The sequence below is a fragment of the Schistocerca piceifrons genome, chromosome 8 (assembly GCF_021461385.2).
Source record: "Schistocerca piceifrons isolate TAMUIC-IGC-003096 chromosome 8, iqSchPice1.1, whole genome shotgun sequence".
Taxonomy (NCBI): Eukaryota; Metazoa; Arthropoda; class Insecta; order Orthoptera; family Acrididae; genus Schistocerca; species Schistocerca piceifrons.
The window spans coordinates 30,833,034-30,849,401 of NC_060145.1; positions in this window are offsets into that span (position 1 = coordinate 30,833,034).

Below are 16,368 nucleotides of genomic sequence, written 5' to 3' on the forward strand. Positions count from 1 at the left end.
GTAGAGCACCTGCGAGCACGCAGAAGTCACGAAAAATGATGTGTCCATATATCCGTAAGATTACGAGGAGGTGGAGATCTTTTCTGTACAGCACGTTGAGAGGCATCCCATATACGCGCAATAGTGTTTATATCTTGAGAGTTTGCTGGCCAGCGGATGTGTGTTTAAACTCAGAAGAGTGTTCCTGGAGCTACACTGTAGCAATTATGGACGTGTGTCGTGTCACACTGTCCTGCTGGAATTTCCCAAGTGCGTCGGAATGTACAATGGACATAAATGGATACAGGTGACCAAACAGGATGTCCGTCCCCGGTAGCTGAGTGGTCAGTGTGACAGGATGTCAATCCTAAGGGCCAGGGTTCGATTCCCGGCTGGGTCGGAGATTTTCTTCGCTCAGGGACTGAGTGGTGTGTTGTCCTAATCATCATCATTTCATCCCCATCGACGCGCAGGTCGCCGACGTGGCGTCAACTCGAAAGACTTGCACCCGGCGAACGGTCTACCCGACGGGAGGCCCTAGCCACACGACATTTCATTTCTTCGGACAGAATGCTTACGTATGTGTCATCTTGTCAGAGTCGTATCTAGACGTATCAGAGGTCCCATGTCACTCCAACTGCAGACACCCCACGCCACTACAGAGCCTCAACGAGGTAAAAGAGTCCCCTGCTGACATTCAGTGTCCATTGATTCATGAGGTGTCTCCATACTCGTACATATCCATCCACAATTTGTAACGAAATTCGCCCGACCAGGCAATACGTTTCCGGTCTTCAACAGTCCAATGTCGGCGTTGACGGACCCACACCAGAGGTACACCTTTGTCTCGTGCAATCATAAAGGGTAAACGAGTGGGCCTTCGGCTACAAAAGCCCATATCATTGATGTTTCACTGAATGGTTCGCTCCCTGACACTTGTTGATCTCCCAGCACTGAAGTCAGCAGCGATGTGTGGGAGGATTGCACTTCTGTCACGTTGAACGATTCTCTTCAGTCGTCGTTCTTGCATGATCTTCTTCCGGCCTCAGCGACGTCTGATGTTTTGTTGGATTCCCTATATTCAAGATACACTCATGAAATGGTCGTACAGGAATATCCCCACTTCATTGCTCCCTCGGAAATGATGTATCCCACCGCTCCTGTGCCTACTGTAGCACTACGTTCAAACTCACTTAAATCGTGATAACCTGCCATTGTAGCAGCAATAACCGATTTGACAGTTACGCCAGACCGTTGTTGTCTTGCATAGGCGTTGCCGACCGCAGCGCCGTGTTCTGCCTCTTTACATATCTCTGTATTTGAATACGCATACCTATACCATTTTCCATGACGCTTCAGTGTATGAAGACAAGAGTACTATCGGTCACGCACATCTGATGAGAATGTCGAGTGCATCCGCGATGCGTTTACAAGGAGCCCTCGGATGTCGACAACAGAGGCAGGCTAGCAAGTTCAACTTACTCAAGCAACGGCGTGCGGTGTTCTGAAATAACGCCGTAGTTGCAACTACGGGAGCAATTGCATCCCTGAGACAATAACGGGATATGAGAGTGGACTCTTTTCGAGAACGACTCATCCTCTCGGACGAATCGACGTTTCAGCTATCGCATGAAGTAAACCGCCATAATGTGAGAATTTGGGATCACAAAATTCTGTCGTCATCGGAGAATATAAGAGAGTCACTGAAATTCAGATATTTCAGAACATATTCCGCAGGCTCACACCTTCACTAAATGTCTGCAGTGGTGCACTGTGCCAAACACTTTCCATAAATATGTTGTTGTTGTTGTTGTTGTTGTTGCGGTCTTCAGTACTGAGACTGGTTTGATGCAGCTCTCCGTGCTACTCTATCCTGTGCAAGCTGCTTCATCTCCCAGTAACAACTGCAACCTAAATCCTTCTGAATCTGCTTAGTGTATTCATCTCTTGGTCTCCCTCTACGATTTTTACCCTCCACGCTGCCCTCCAATACTAAATTGGTGATCCCTTGATGCCTCAGAACATGTTCTACCAACCGATCCCTTCTTCTAGTCAAGTTGTGCCACAAATTTCTCTTCTCCCCAATCCTATTCAATACCTCCTCATTAGTTATGTGATCTATCCATCTAATCTTCAGCATTCTTCTGTAGCACCACATTTCAAAAGCCTCTATTCTCTTCTTGTCCTAACTATTTATCGTCCATGTTTCACTTCCATACATGGCTACACTCCATACAAATACTTTCAGAAACGACTTCCTGACATTTAAATCTATACTCGATATTAACAAATGTCTCCTCTTTAGAAACGCTTTCCTTCCCATTGCCAGTCTACATTTTATATCCTCTCTACTTCGACCATCATCAGTTATTTTGCTCCCCAAATAGCAAAACTCCTTTACTACTTTAAGTGCCTCATTTCCTAATCTAATTCCCTCAGCATCACCCGACTTAATTCGACTACATTCCATTATCCTCGTTTTACTTTTGTTGATGTTCATCTTATATCCTCCTTTCAAGACACTATCCATTCCGTTCAACTGCTCTTCCAAGTCCTTTGCTGTCTCTGACAGAATTACAATGTCATCGGCGAACCTCAAAGTTTTCACTTCTTCTCCATGAATTTTAGTACCTACTCCGAATTTTTCTTTTGTTTCCTTTACTGCTTGCTCAATATACAGATTGAATAACATCGGGGAGAGGCTACAACCCTTGTGGTGTCACCGCCAGACACCACACTTGCTAGGTGGTAGCCTTTAAATCGGCCGCGGTCCATTAGTATACGCCGGACCCGCGTGTCGCCACTGTCAGTGATTGCAGACCGACCGCCGACACACGGCAGGTCCAGAGAGACTTACTAGCACTCGCCCCAGTTGTACAGCCGACTTAGCCTGAGATGGATCACTGACAACTACGCTCTCATTTGCCGAGACGATAGTTAGCATAGCCTTCAGCTACGTCATTTGCTACGACCTAGCAAGGCGACATAGCATTTGATATTGAGATTATACAATGTCTGTCAAGAGCGATGTACACCAATTGTGGATTAAAGTTAAGTATTATATCAACTACGTACTTTATTTGCTACTATTAATTCCCTTAACTGTTCCAGACCTCGCGCCAGTCAGCGTGTAATTAAACGCGTGCATTTCGGCCTCCTCTAGCAACACGGTGTTGGCTCTTCTGCCAACACTACAACCCTGTCTCACTACCTTTCCAATCACTACCTTCCTTTCATGCCCCTCGACTCTTATGACTGCCATCTGCTTTCTGTACAAATTGTAAATAGCCTTTCGCTCCCTGTATTTTACCCCTGCCACTTCCAGAATTTGAAAGAGAGTATTCCAGTCAACATTGTCAAAAGCTTTCTCTAAGTCTACAAATGCTAGAAACGTAGATTTGCCTTTCCTTAATCTAGCTTCTAAGATAAATCGTAGGGTCAATATTGCCTCACGTGTTCCTATATTTCTACGGAATCCAAACTGATCTTCCCCGAGGTAGGCTTCTACTAGGTTTTCCATTCGTCTGTAAAGAATTCGTGTTAGTATTTTGCAGCCGTGACTTATTAAACTGATAGTTCGGTAATTTTCACATCTGTCAACACCTGCTTTCTTTGGGATTGGAATTATTATATTCTTCTTGAAGTCTGAGGGTATTTCGCCTGTCTAATATATCTTGCTCACCAGATGATAGAGTTTTTTCAGGACTGGCTCTCCCAAGGCCGTCAGTATTTCTAATGGAATGTTGTCTACTCCCGGGGCCTTGTTTCGACTCAGGTCTCTCAGTGCTCTGTCGAACTCTTCACGCAGTATCATATCTCCCATTTCATCTTCATCTACATCCTCTTCCATTTCCATAATATTGTCCTCAAGTACATCACCCTTGTATAGACCCTCTATATATTCCTTCCACCTTTCTGCTTTCCTTTCTTTCCTTAGAACTGGGTTTCCATCTGAGCTCTTTATATTCATACAAGTGGTTCTCTTTTCTCCAAAGGTCTCTTTAATTATCCTGTAGGCAGTATTCTCTTACCCCTGGTGAGACAAGCCTCTACATCCTTACATTTGTCCTCTAGCCATCCCTGCTAAGCCATTTTGCACTTCCTGTCGATCTCATTTTTGAGACGTTTGTATTCCTTTTTCCCTGCTTCATTTACTGCATTTTTATATTTTCTCCTTTGATCAATTAAGTTCAATATTTCTTCTGTTACCCAAGGATTTCTTCTAGCCCTCGTCTTTTTACCTACTTTATCCTCTGCAGCCTTCACTACTTCATCCCTCAAAGCTACCCGTTCTTCTTCTACTGTATTTCTTTCCCCCATTCCTGTCAATTGTTCCCTTATGCTCTCCTTGAAACTCTGTACAACCTCTGGTTCTTTCAGTTTATCCAGGTCCCATCTCCTTAAATTCCCACCTTTTTGCAGTTTCTTCAGTGTTAATCTACAGTTCATAACCAATAGATTGTGGTCAGAGTCCACATCTGCCCCTGGAAACGTCTTACAATTTAAAACCGGGTTCCTAAATCTCTGTCTTACCATTATATAATCTATCTGAAACCTGTCAGTATCTCCAGGCTTCTTCCATGTATACAACCTTCTTTTATGATTCTTGAACCAAGTGTTAGCTATCATTAAGTTGTGGTCTGTGCAAAATTCTACCAGACGGCTTCCTCTTTCATTTCTTCCCCCCAATCCATATTCACCTACTACTTTTCCTTCTCTTCCTTTTCCTACTACCGAATTCCAGTCACCCATTACTATTAAATTTTCGTTTCCCTTCACCATCTGAATAATTTCTTTTATTTCATCATACATTTCTTCTATTTCTTCGTCATCCGCAGAGCTAGTTGGCATATAAACTTGTACTTCTGTGGTAGGCGTGGGCTTCGTGTCTATCTTGGCCACAGTAATGCATTCACTATGCTGTTTGTAGCAGCTTACCCGTACTCCTATTTTTTTATTCTTTATTAAACCTACTCCTGAATTCCCCCGTTTTGATTTTGTATTTATAACCCTGTATTCGCCTGACCAAAAGTGTTGTTCTTGCTGCCACCGAACTTCACTAATTCCCACTATATCTAACTTTAACCTATCAATTTCCCTTTTTAAATTTTCTAACCTACCTGCCCGATTAAGGGATCTGACATTCCACGCTCCGAACCGTAAAACGCCAGTTTTCTTTCTCCTAATAACGACGTCATCCTGAGTAGTCCCCGCCCGGAGATCCGAATGGGGGACTATTTTACCTCCGGAATATTTTACCTAAGAGGACGCCATCATCATTTAACCATACTGTAAAGCTGCATGCCCTCGGGAAAAATTACGGCTGTAGTTTCCCCTTTCTTTCAGCCGTTCGCAGTACCAGCACAGCAAGGCCGTTTTGGTTAGTGTTACAAGGCCAGATCAGTCAGTCATCCAGACTGTTGCCCCTGCTACTACTGAAAAGGCTGCTGCCCCTCTTCAGGAACCACACGTTTGTCTGGCCTCTCAACAGATACCCCTCCGTTGTGGTTGCACCTACGGTACGGCTATCTGTATCGCTGAGGCACGCAAGCCTCCCCACCAACGGCAAGGTCCATGGTTATACGCATATTGAAAATTCAAATCGGCCTTTATCCTTGATTAGCAGGATACCATGTGAGGAAAGGGTAAGCTGAGTTTCGCAAGAACGAAGGTTTTTAAAACCCGTGCTTCTTTGCGGAAGGAAGCTTTTCTCTCTCACGGAAAGTTATTATATTCGAGAGAAAATGCTCCTGAATTCTGCAGTTAGCTTGTAATAAAGGTATTTAGTCTTTAATTTTACTGGTCCTTCCTTTTACTGTTGTTATGCAGAGGAGTCACCTGCGCTTTCTCTCCAGTGACTTGAGACTTTGGGCTGGGAGAGAGATTCGTGATAAACGCAAACTAAGTAAGGATCCAACGCCAAACTGAGATGTGTCGGCTTATCTGTTTTCAGATATTTTAGTTGCTTCCCAATGCCATAGATGCCTATTAATAAAACCTCCATGCAGGAGTCTGATCGACGATCAAGCGGTGGTATGTCTGTACGAGTCTCCTTCATGAATTAGGCCTATTTTAAACGTGAAATTTAGAACTCAAGCACTCCTTTTGCTCTCCTCAACTGCAACAAGAGGCTGTTCGACTAGTGACTCAACAGAAGCATTCGACACGCTTAGCAATTTTAGGTAAGACTTGAATGATCTCTGGTTCTCTTAACTATCTTTCGCTAACGTATAACGATGGAAGCTGTTTTATGCTTCGTGCATCGATCTTTTTATAACTCCCTTAATATCTGCCAAGTTTTACAAGGCGACATTTCCGTCTTTTGTTTTGAAACAGCAGTGCGACAATCTAGGAATATGTTTATTCAGCATGTTCAAAATGTTCTTTATCGAATCGTGGTGGATCTATTCCACCCTTCATCCACTTACTTCACACATACTTCTCCAAAGCGCGGTTTACAATCCGTTTAAACTTTGCCAATAATTCCTCTAAGTTCATCGTATTGAAACTAAATGACGACCATTCATTGTCTAAGCAGGGTGCTACCACCCGCTTATCTGCTCTTTTCATCAAATATGTATCCTAGATTTCTGGATGGCTTTATTATCTTCAGTAACCACCATCGCTATGAAGAAATCATGATCAGTAATCCCTGTCCCTAAACTGACACTGTCTGTAAGGTAGGGCCTATCTGTAGCTGCAACGTCTGAATTATTTCTATTGCGTGTAGGTTGTCAAGCCAGTTGTCGCAGATAGCTTTCTGAAATACTACTTCACCAGATTGTCTGTACCGCGTACAATGAATCTATACAAGTTTCAGTCGATACTCGTTAGAACAAAGTCACCTGCAATTAATATTTAATGACGGGGATACTTCTACGCTACTAAGTGTAAACTTTCTTCGAATTATTGTAGAATTAAGGTCTAACCAGGTGGCTGGTAAAAATCACACGATGATTAACTTGAGCTCACTTAGACTGTTTACCTACGTCCAGATAATTATGCAGACTCAGTTCCAACCTCGACATTCGTAGTATTTATGTCCACTGTAATGAATACTCTCCGTCTTACGGTGTAAACTCTATCCGTCCGACATACGTCCCATACCGTTATTTCAGAGATATCTGTTCAGAGTATCAAGTCAGCTATCATTTCAGAGTATAATTTAAGCGCGACAGCTTTCCCAGAGAGCGAAAAATCATGGAATCTGTTACCTATGGTTATGGAATTTTTTGTAATAGTTGTGAGATTCTACATGACGTTACTTGGTCTGTACGCAATTCCACAGGAGGCTGTGCTCAAAAGTACACATTAATGAACTTCTTTCATAAATCAACTTTATTATTGTATACCAGTGGAACGGCTTTGTTCGGTTTACTTCGAAAATAATATAGAAAAAATAATAAAAACGGTGGCACGAAGGGAAATGTCACGAGTAATGATGGAATATGTAAGAGGCTCTCAGCTTCCAGTAGCGTACACTTATACTTCAATATTTTAATGCCTCTGAAGATGTTCGGTGACATTTGGAGCTCCAAGGCTTTCGAAAGCAAACAAGCGCTACTTATAAATTAAGTGTGTGCAATCGACAAGATGGAAATACTGCTCATAGTGCTCACCTTCTAGGAAACTTCACGATAACTTGTTTAGCTTTCGCTGTGTTCATTCTTTCGTATGATAAGGTAATTTTGAGTTTATCGTCGCGTGTTATTCAGCCAATTTTACATCCCTGTGGACACCGTTTAATTTATCGGAAAGGAAAGGGTGAATTTTATACAAAACTTAACGAAGTCTTACAGTGACCTCTTGAATAACATGTATTTTTACCAGTTATGCTAGGTGACTCGCCACATTTCTCATAACGATAGCCTCGAGTTTATTGTTGAATGAAAAATACCAAGTGATCTTATGTGCTACCAGTAAATTAAAATTTGAAAGCTTCTCTTGCACACTATTTGAAATGTGAAATGAACAGCCCTCGACTTTACGTGTAAAATTAACGGTACACAAAATTACTACTATCAAATTTGGCATTTCATATAGATCAGGTCCTGCTTTCTGATATACTGTACTATTGTTCTAAATTGGCGTATACATTGTATTTCCAAGCCATGTGACGATAAATGACTCTTTTCTCCGCCGCTGAAACGTATATAGCGATTTTTGTTTTCGTGCAGACCTGGTGGAAATGGGACCCTGAAACTGTTGTAAACTTTACTACGATGAAAGTCGTTCCTACAATTTTCGTCATCATCAGGCAGACATTAAAGCTCAAAATGGTTTATAAGACATGTCCATATTAGAAAATAAATTGCTTGAGAACAGGTAAGGAACAGAGAAGTTTTGGACGGGAGTAATGGACGAGACGGAATACAGTACATACGTAACAGAGGTGGATTGGTACATTTGTAACGAAAAACGGTACAGATATTAGAGCGTAGGAAAGCATGATAACAGACATAAATAACTTTCATATTTCATACAGTTGAAACTCCCTACACAACGGTCGACGCACGGTAAGTAACACATCCTACTCGGCCACTAACACACATTTTGCTCCTGTACACATTTTAGCTGCTAAACTGTTGAGAAGTCCTAGGGGATTTTGTTCCACTCATCTCTGAAAACTAATTTTAATTCACGCACGGTTCGGGGAGGGCGTGTTCGTTGACAAACAAGTATGCCGAGTGCATCATATGGGTGCTCTATAGCGGTTGGGACCGGGGAATACGAGGGTCACTCCACACGTTCAAACCTTCACATCCCAGCGATATTTCTGGTGGGCGTTGTCGTCCATAAACAGAAATTCCGGACCTACCGCACCCCTAAACAGATGGACACGATCCACAAGAATCTCTATGCAATACAGCTGTACTATAACAGTTCATCGGGCGCCAAGGTATGAAGCGGTGTTCGGTCACTGTGCATAATAATGACTGCTCATACCATAACGCTGAGGCCATACCGATGACGTTCACGAACATTGTGTGGCAAGTAATTTGTTTCCCTGTCTCTACGCACTAATTGGCGATCAGAATCACTTGCCACAGCGAAGCAGGATTCTCCGGAGAACATCACTCTGGACCACTGTTGCCATCCCTAACCAACATGCTCGCTACACAACGAGCTGTTACGAGACGACGGAAGTGACTGAAGTGGGATGCACTGAACAGACTTCCGAGCATACAAATCAGCCTAATTTAATAGTCGCGAAATGGTTCTCGTAGACACATGTGTACTGGCAGAGGTTGCAAGGTATGCAGTGATCAGCGTAGGAATTAGCTGTCTGTTCCTTTTCGCCACTAGGGCAACGTATCGGTACTCTTCCGTTCTGGTGGTATGTCTAAGACCATCTACAGGTGTTCGCTTAGCTTATACACCCTCAGTGGCCTATCATAATGGCGAAATAACACCTTTGGACACGCCCACTACTATGGCCACAGTAGTAACACTTTCACTGGCATCGAGCCGTCCAACTGCTCGTCCACGATCGTAAGCACTCAAATGTAGTCTTGCAGGCATGTTGCTGTACCACACGTAATGTCGCACTAACCGGTTTCACAGCAACCTTCATCAAAGGTTTTCAAGAAGAGACGTCGAACAGATGTGCAGGACTATAGACATATATCTCTAACGTCGATCAGTTGTAGAATTTTGGAACACGTTTTATGGTCGAGTATAATGACTTTTCTGGAGACTAGAAATCTACTCTGTAGGAATCAGCACGGGTTTCGAAAAAGACGATCGCGTGAAACCCAGCTCGCGCTATTCGTCCACGAGACTCAGAGGGCCATAGACACGGGTTCCCAGGTAGATGCCGTGTTTCTTGACTTCCTCAAGGCGTTCGACACAGTTCCCCACAGTCGTTTGATGAACAAAGTAAGAGCATATGGAGTATCAGACCAATTGTGTGATTGGATTGAAGAGTTCCTAGATAACACATCGCAGCATGTCATTCTCAATGGAGAGAACCCTTCCGAAGTAAGAGTGATTTCAGGTGTGCCGCAGGGGAGTGTCGTAGGACCGTTGCTATTCACAATATACATAAATGACCTTGTGGATGACATAGGAAGTTCACTGAGGCTTTTTGCGGATGATGCGGTGGTATGTCGAGAAGTTGTAACAATGGAAAATTGTACTGAAATGCAGGAGGATCTGCAGCGAATTGACGCATGGTGCAGGGAATGGCAATTGAATCTCAGTGTAGACAAGTGTAATGTGCTGCGAATACATGATCATATAAAGTTGATCGTCGGTAAAGCAGATGCCAGACTGAGATTCGTTGGAAGAATCCTAAGGAAATGCAATCCGAAAACAAAGGAAGTAGGCTACAGTACACTTGTTCGCCCACCGCTTGAATACTGCTCAGCAGTGTGGGATCCGTACCAGATAGGGTTGATAGAAGAGATAGAGAAGATCCAACGGAGAGCAGCGCGCTTCGTTACAGTATCATTTAGTAATCGCGAGAGCGTTAAGGACATGATAGATAAACTCAAGAGGAAGACTCTGCAGGAGCGACGCTCAGTAGCTCGGTACGGGCATTTGTTGAAGTTTCGACAACACACCTTCACCGAGGAGTCAAGCAGTATACTGAACCCTCCTACGTATATCTCGCGAAGAGACCATGAGGATAAAATCAGAGAGATTAGAGCCCACACATAGGCATACCGACAATCCTTCTTTCCACGAACAATACCAGACTGGAATAGAAGGGAGAACCGATAGAGGTACTCAAGGTACCCTCCGCCACACACCGTCAGGTGGCTTGCGGAGTATGGATGTAGATGTAGATGTAGATGTAGAAACATTGTACCGCCTGAACAGTCGAACGCATACAGGGTGTCCAAGCACAGGCTTCGCTGCAATTAATACCTCCCACCCATCACATGTCCTTTTACTACCACTCGTCAGGTGTTCTGAAGTAGCTGACAGTTGTTCCGTAGCAACTGGCAGTTGTTCGTCGGCAAGTGTCTGTTTTTCGTCAGCAACTGTCAAGTAGTGTACTTTACGTAGTGCTGTGGAAGTGAATAGGTCTGCGCTTGGCACGTCACTCGTCCTTGAAACACGACTTGTCCTTGGAGGCTGGGTTGTGGATGATATCATACCACTGTAGTATCACAAGCTCGTTGCGACACTCCGTTGCGCGCGGCAGCCGACCCAATGTACAAACCAGGTATTTTGACATTATTTAGTATGTTTTAAAGTGGCAATGTAGTCCTTTATGTATTTAAAAAAAATACTGTGTTCGGCTCCTTTATCGTATCACTAGCGATTAGCAGAATCATATCGGTAGGTCGATTCTCACCGAGTACTTGGTCGATAGCTGCGTATTCGCCGGTGACCTACACTCGGAGAAGACTGCTCTCATTTCCTGGGGAGATTCTGAGTAATATAAAAGACTAAATACCTTTCATTTTCTATTGAAGAAGCGAGAGATTATAGCATTTGATGTGATCCACTTAGGAAGTCCAGAATTTACGTCGAAGTTAACAAAAAGAAATTATCGTCGATTGCATGTTGGCGCTTCTTATTCCAGTCTAGTTGACCATTTTCTCAGAATAATTTCGACGAGGAATGTATTTATGTTTGACTAGTTCAGAGAGAAGACTTTTTACCGAGTATTATTATTGGAAGAGAAGGCAGACGTGGAGAAGTTGTAGTTTGACGAGGGGAACAAATTTATCTACTGTGATTTATTTATATATTGTCTGTGCCTCTGTGCCAATCATAAGCATATATATGATATATATTGAAGGTTCACGACGTGGAGAAGAAGCAAATCTCCCTCGTCGTCGCTGTCCTGCTCCTAACAGATTTCTCTCTAACGTTTGGAATAAAAAGGCAGAGAGAGAGAGAGTTAATGAAGAAGGGAGATCATCTAGAATGAGATGAATGGGCTTCTGTGATTAACACGTCACACCGCATAACTGTGCCTGACTCTGTTCTTCTTCTATATTTTCATCAAGAGCCCTACGTAGGATTTCCGACTGGAAAATACAATTGTGCAAGACTACAAGTTCTCTGAATATGGTCAAAGGCCCTCTTGTTTTCACAACAGTAACTAGCTGTGTAAGAGGGTCTTTCAATTAGTAATGCCCAACATTTTTCTCGGATTATATTTAATGTTACGAGTGAGAATTTGGTGAAAATATACGAGTACATCAACATCTCTTGTCCATGTCCTATTTTTCTACGTAGTCTCCATCACTTTGTATGGCCATACCAGCCGACCCCTGAGACCGAGCGGTTCTAGGCGCTTCAGTCCGGAACCGCGCTGCTGCTACGGTCGAATGTTCGAATCCTGCCTCGGCCATCGATGTGTGTGGTGTCCTTAGGTTAGTTAGGTTTAGGTAGTTCTAAGTCTAGGGACTGATGACCTCAGGTGTTAAGCCCCATAGCGCTTAGAGCCATTTGAAGTATTTATGGCGTACGTCCATGTTGTGGAAGAGCATGTATTCCCTGCTGGTAAAAGATCTCGTCCTGTAGGCGTAGCCATGTTTTCACTGCACGACTGACACTCTCGTCATCTCCGAAGTGTGTTCCCCGTAGAGAATCTTTATTCGGCCCAAAAAGATCGAAGTCCGAGGGTACCACGGGTGGACTGTACGGTGGATGAGGCAATAATGTGTAACCCGATTTCGCGGTGTGTTCCCGGGTTGTCAGACGTGTGTGGGCGTGCGTTATCGTGTTGGGACAAGATATCTGCTAGGTTCTTGTCCGATCGAAGACGGCGGAAACGGTTCTTGAGTTTATTCAGAGTCTTCACGTTTGCCTGTGAATTGATGGTTGACCCTCTTGGCATCGCATCCACGAGCATGACGCCATCAAAATCCCAGAAGACTCTCACCATGACTTTTCTGGCAGAGCGGGCTGTCTTGAGTTTCTTCCATTATGGTGAAGGAGGATGATGCCATTCCACGGACTGCCTTTTGTTTCCGGTGCAAAGTGGTCCCCCGTAAGGATCCGCGACAGAAAGGCCTCGCCTACGGTCTCAAAACGCTCCAAAAATTCAAATGAAATGGCCTTTCTTTGAATCTCGAGGTCCTCTGTGAGCTTTCGTGGAACGCATCGTGAGCAACACTTTCGAATATCCGTGAGTGTCAGTCATTGTAGACGCATTTCGAATGTTGACCGACAACTGAAGAGCCTATTGTCGAGTTGTGATGCGCCGCGCGACACGAATAATGGCATCCGCAAGGTTCAGCATGTCTGGAGCAGTGGCTGTGACAGGACGTCCAGAGCGTGGCTGATCATAGAGCTCTGATTCTGCATTTCATGAGGCTGTAAGTTTCTTTGCTCAACGCCCAGCTGTACTATCAACTGCAGCATCGCCACAGATTGCACACAAACGTTTATGGATGTTCACCACGGTATCTTTTTCTGCACACAAGAATTCAATAAATGTACGCTGCCTGTAACGTGAGTGGTATGTAGACGCCATTTTGACAGTGTACTACGGCTCTGCCATCTGCCAGATCGGTTCGAAACTGCACCGGCGTACAGAACATACATCAAATATGAAGCACCAACATGGACGCTCATATACGTGTATTAATGGCTTTTTAAAACAATGTGGGACATTACTTATTGAACGATCCTCATAACATATTTTATAATAGTGAACATGTGGCAGACACTGTTTCGAATTACTAAGTCCTTAATTGTAGAAATTACTTACAACTTAGTCCGCAGCTCATGGTCGTGAGGTAGCGTTCTCGCTTTCCGCGCCCGGGTTCCCGGGTTCGATTCCCGGCGGGGTCAGGGATTTTCTCTGCCTCGTGATGACTGGGTGTTGTGTGATGTCCTTAGGTTAGTTAGGTTTAAGTAGTTCTAAGTTCTAGGGGACTGATGACCATAGATGTTAAGTCCCATAGCGCTCAGAGCCATTTGAACCAACTTACAACTTAGCAACGTTCTGGGCAGTCTCTGGCGATATATGAAAAAATACCGTATACCTTTATTTTATCAAGTGTGTGTGTGTGTGTGTGTGTGTGATCCCTCTCTGTTTATGTATACTGAACGTTGAAGTTCAAGCCAGAAGAGCAGTCTGCTTTTCATGTGACGAACTGCATATCTATACACAAAACAGTACAGTGAATCGAAAAATTGGCAATCAGCATTGCACTGAGCTTACAACCTCTTCCGACACACATTTTTCATTCCGCGACGGTACATAACACAGGTAATCCAATACCCCTGTAACACAGCGGAGGATTCTCTATGTAATACGGAGATCTACGTCGAGGATTGCGTGCTGTCCGGCAGATCGTTTGCTTGCCATAGCGCTATAAATCGATCACCGGAAATCCGTTTAACCGACAATCTTATTAACCGCCAGGGTGGTTCGAATCAAAGGCACCGATGTCTGTCACGCAACGGTGGCTTTATGCTCTGAAAGCGTGGTGTTTCGCACCAGTGGAACGCGCAGGTTAGCCGTTGGCTGGTCCACCGGATCCCGTCCTAATACTGTGTAAGCCCTGTTTCTCCAGCGGCGCACACTAATCCGCCTTAGTCTACGCTGAAATGGTCATGGAAGATCATACGTGGAGCACTCCTTGCATATTCATTTTTCAACGTCTATACACTTTGCTACGCACAATACTTGTACCTCACATTCGCGGCGCTCTCGTCAGAGACGTACATTGCGCCGACACAGTTTCGTGTTTCACTGTGAGAGGTAATGTTTTCAGCGCGTTCTGTGCTACAAATACATTCTACAGCTGGCAGAACTGTATTCGGCGGCGACAACTTGGTCCCAGTACTGGCGACATGCTGCCTCGAACTGCCTGCGTAGAGAGAAATAGAAAAAGACTGTCTTCTTCCACGTACGTCGTAATCTACTTTCCCACCACGAGATGTAATCAATATTTCAGCTTGGAAAATATGATTGCGGCCGAACACTGACTGTGCTTCTTTTCTTTATTTTGACCATTTGCAGGCAGGACGTGGAACTGGCGTAGTAAGTGAAATAAGGTTGTTATTAATTTTGACTTTTCCTCTGAAAACTTCTCGATCCTGAATGTCATCAAATGAAATTTCAGCTTCCTGTTAATCCTTTTTAATTTGGCTTGCCCATTTTGAATACCATTTCGTTTTCGAAATTGATGAATGTATGCGCTGAGTAAGTCTTTGCGGGTTCATTCTTTCCAGATGACCAAAAAACATCATTCTCCCCTTCCTCTTGCTAGTAATAATGTCTTCTGTATGTTCGTATAATTCACAGTTGTATCTTCGGCGGAATTCTCCGTTTTCTTTGATAGGGCCAAGGATTTTCCTCAAAATTTTCCGGTCTTTTTTTCAAGTTTTCGTAGTGGTCCTTTTTTCGTCACATTTAAACACACTGATGCATACAAAGCGTACAGTCTAATTACATATATGACATGCCACAACTGCAAGGAATTGGTCAGACAATCAGGACTGTGGAAGACCGGTGTATTGAACATAAGCGTCACACACGCCTACAACAGCCGAGCAAATCCGCTATTGCAGAACATTGCCTTGACACCGGTCATCCTATGGATTACAACATGGGGATTCTGGCTTGCGCGTGCAGCTGTTGGGATAGTGTTATTAAGGAAGCTGTTGAAATCAGACTATCAAGCAACCTTATTAACAGAGATGGAGGATTTTGTTTATATGCTGCTTGGAATCCGGCTCTGTCTCTCATCAAAAAACAGAGGGAGAGAATTAGTGCTCAAAAAAATGGTTCAAATGGCTCTGAGCACTATGGCACTTAACATCAATGGTCATCAGTCCCCTAGAACTTAGAACTACTTAAACCTAACTAACCTAAGGACATCACACAACACCCAGCCATCACGAGGCAGAGAAAATCCCTGACCCCGCCGGGAATCGAACCCGGGAACCCAGGCGTCGGAAGCGAGAACGCTACCGCACGACCACGAGATGCGGGCATTTAGTGCTGCCTCACCTGTTGTTTAATAGTAACTATCGATATTTTTGATGTTGGTTATCTTTGGTTGTGTTTACACTTGTTCTGTGTGTGGTGTCTTCCTTGTTTCTCCTCCGTGAACCGAGGTATTAAATTTGCTTGCACATTTTTCCTTCCTTGAATTTTTGCCTTGAGAATGGCAGGGTGTGATCCTGTCGAAATATCGGCGGTGTTCGACGACGTCACCCGGCAGCAAATCCGTAAGTTATTTGAACATTCGATTCGCCGGGAAAAGTTAAGGTCTCACAACCTTCACTACTACTTGTCATTTCCCTTCCTGTTCTACTCGCAAATAGAGTGAGAGGAAAACGACTATCTGTTCGCCTCTGTATCAGCCTTAATTACTCGCATCTTATTTTCGTGGTCCTTACGTGCGATGTATATTGGCGGTAGTAGAATCGTTCCGCAGTCGCTTCAAATGCCGGTTCTCTACATTG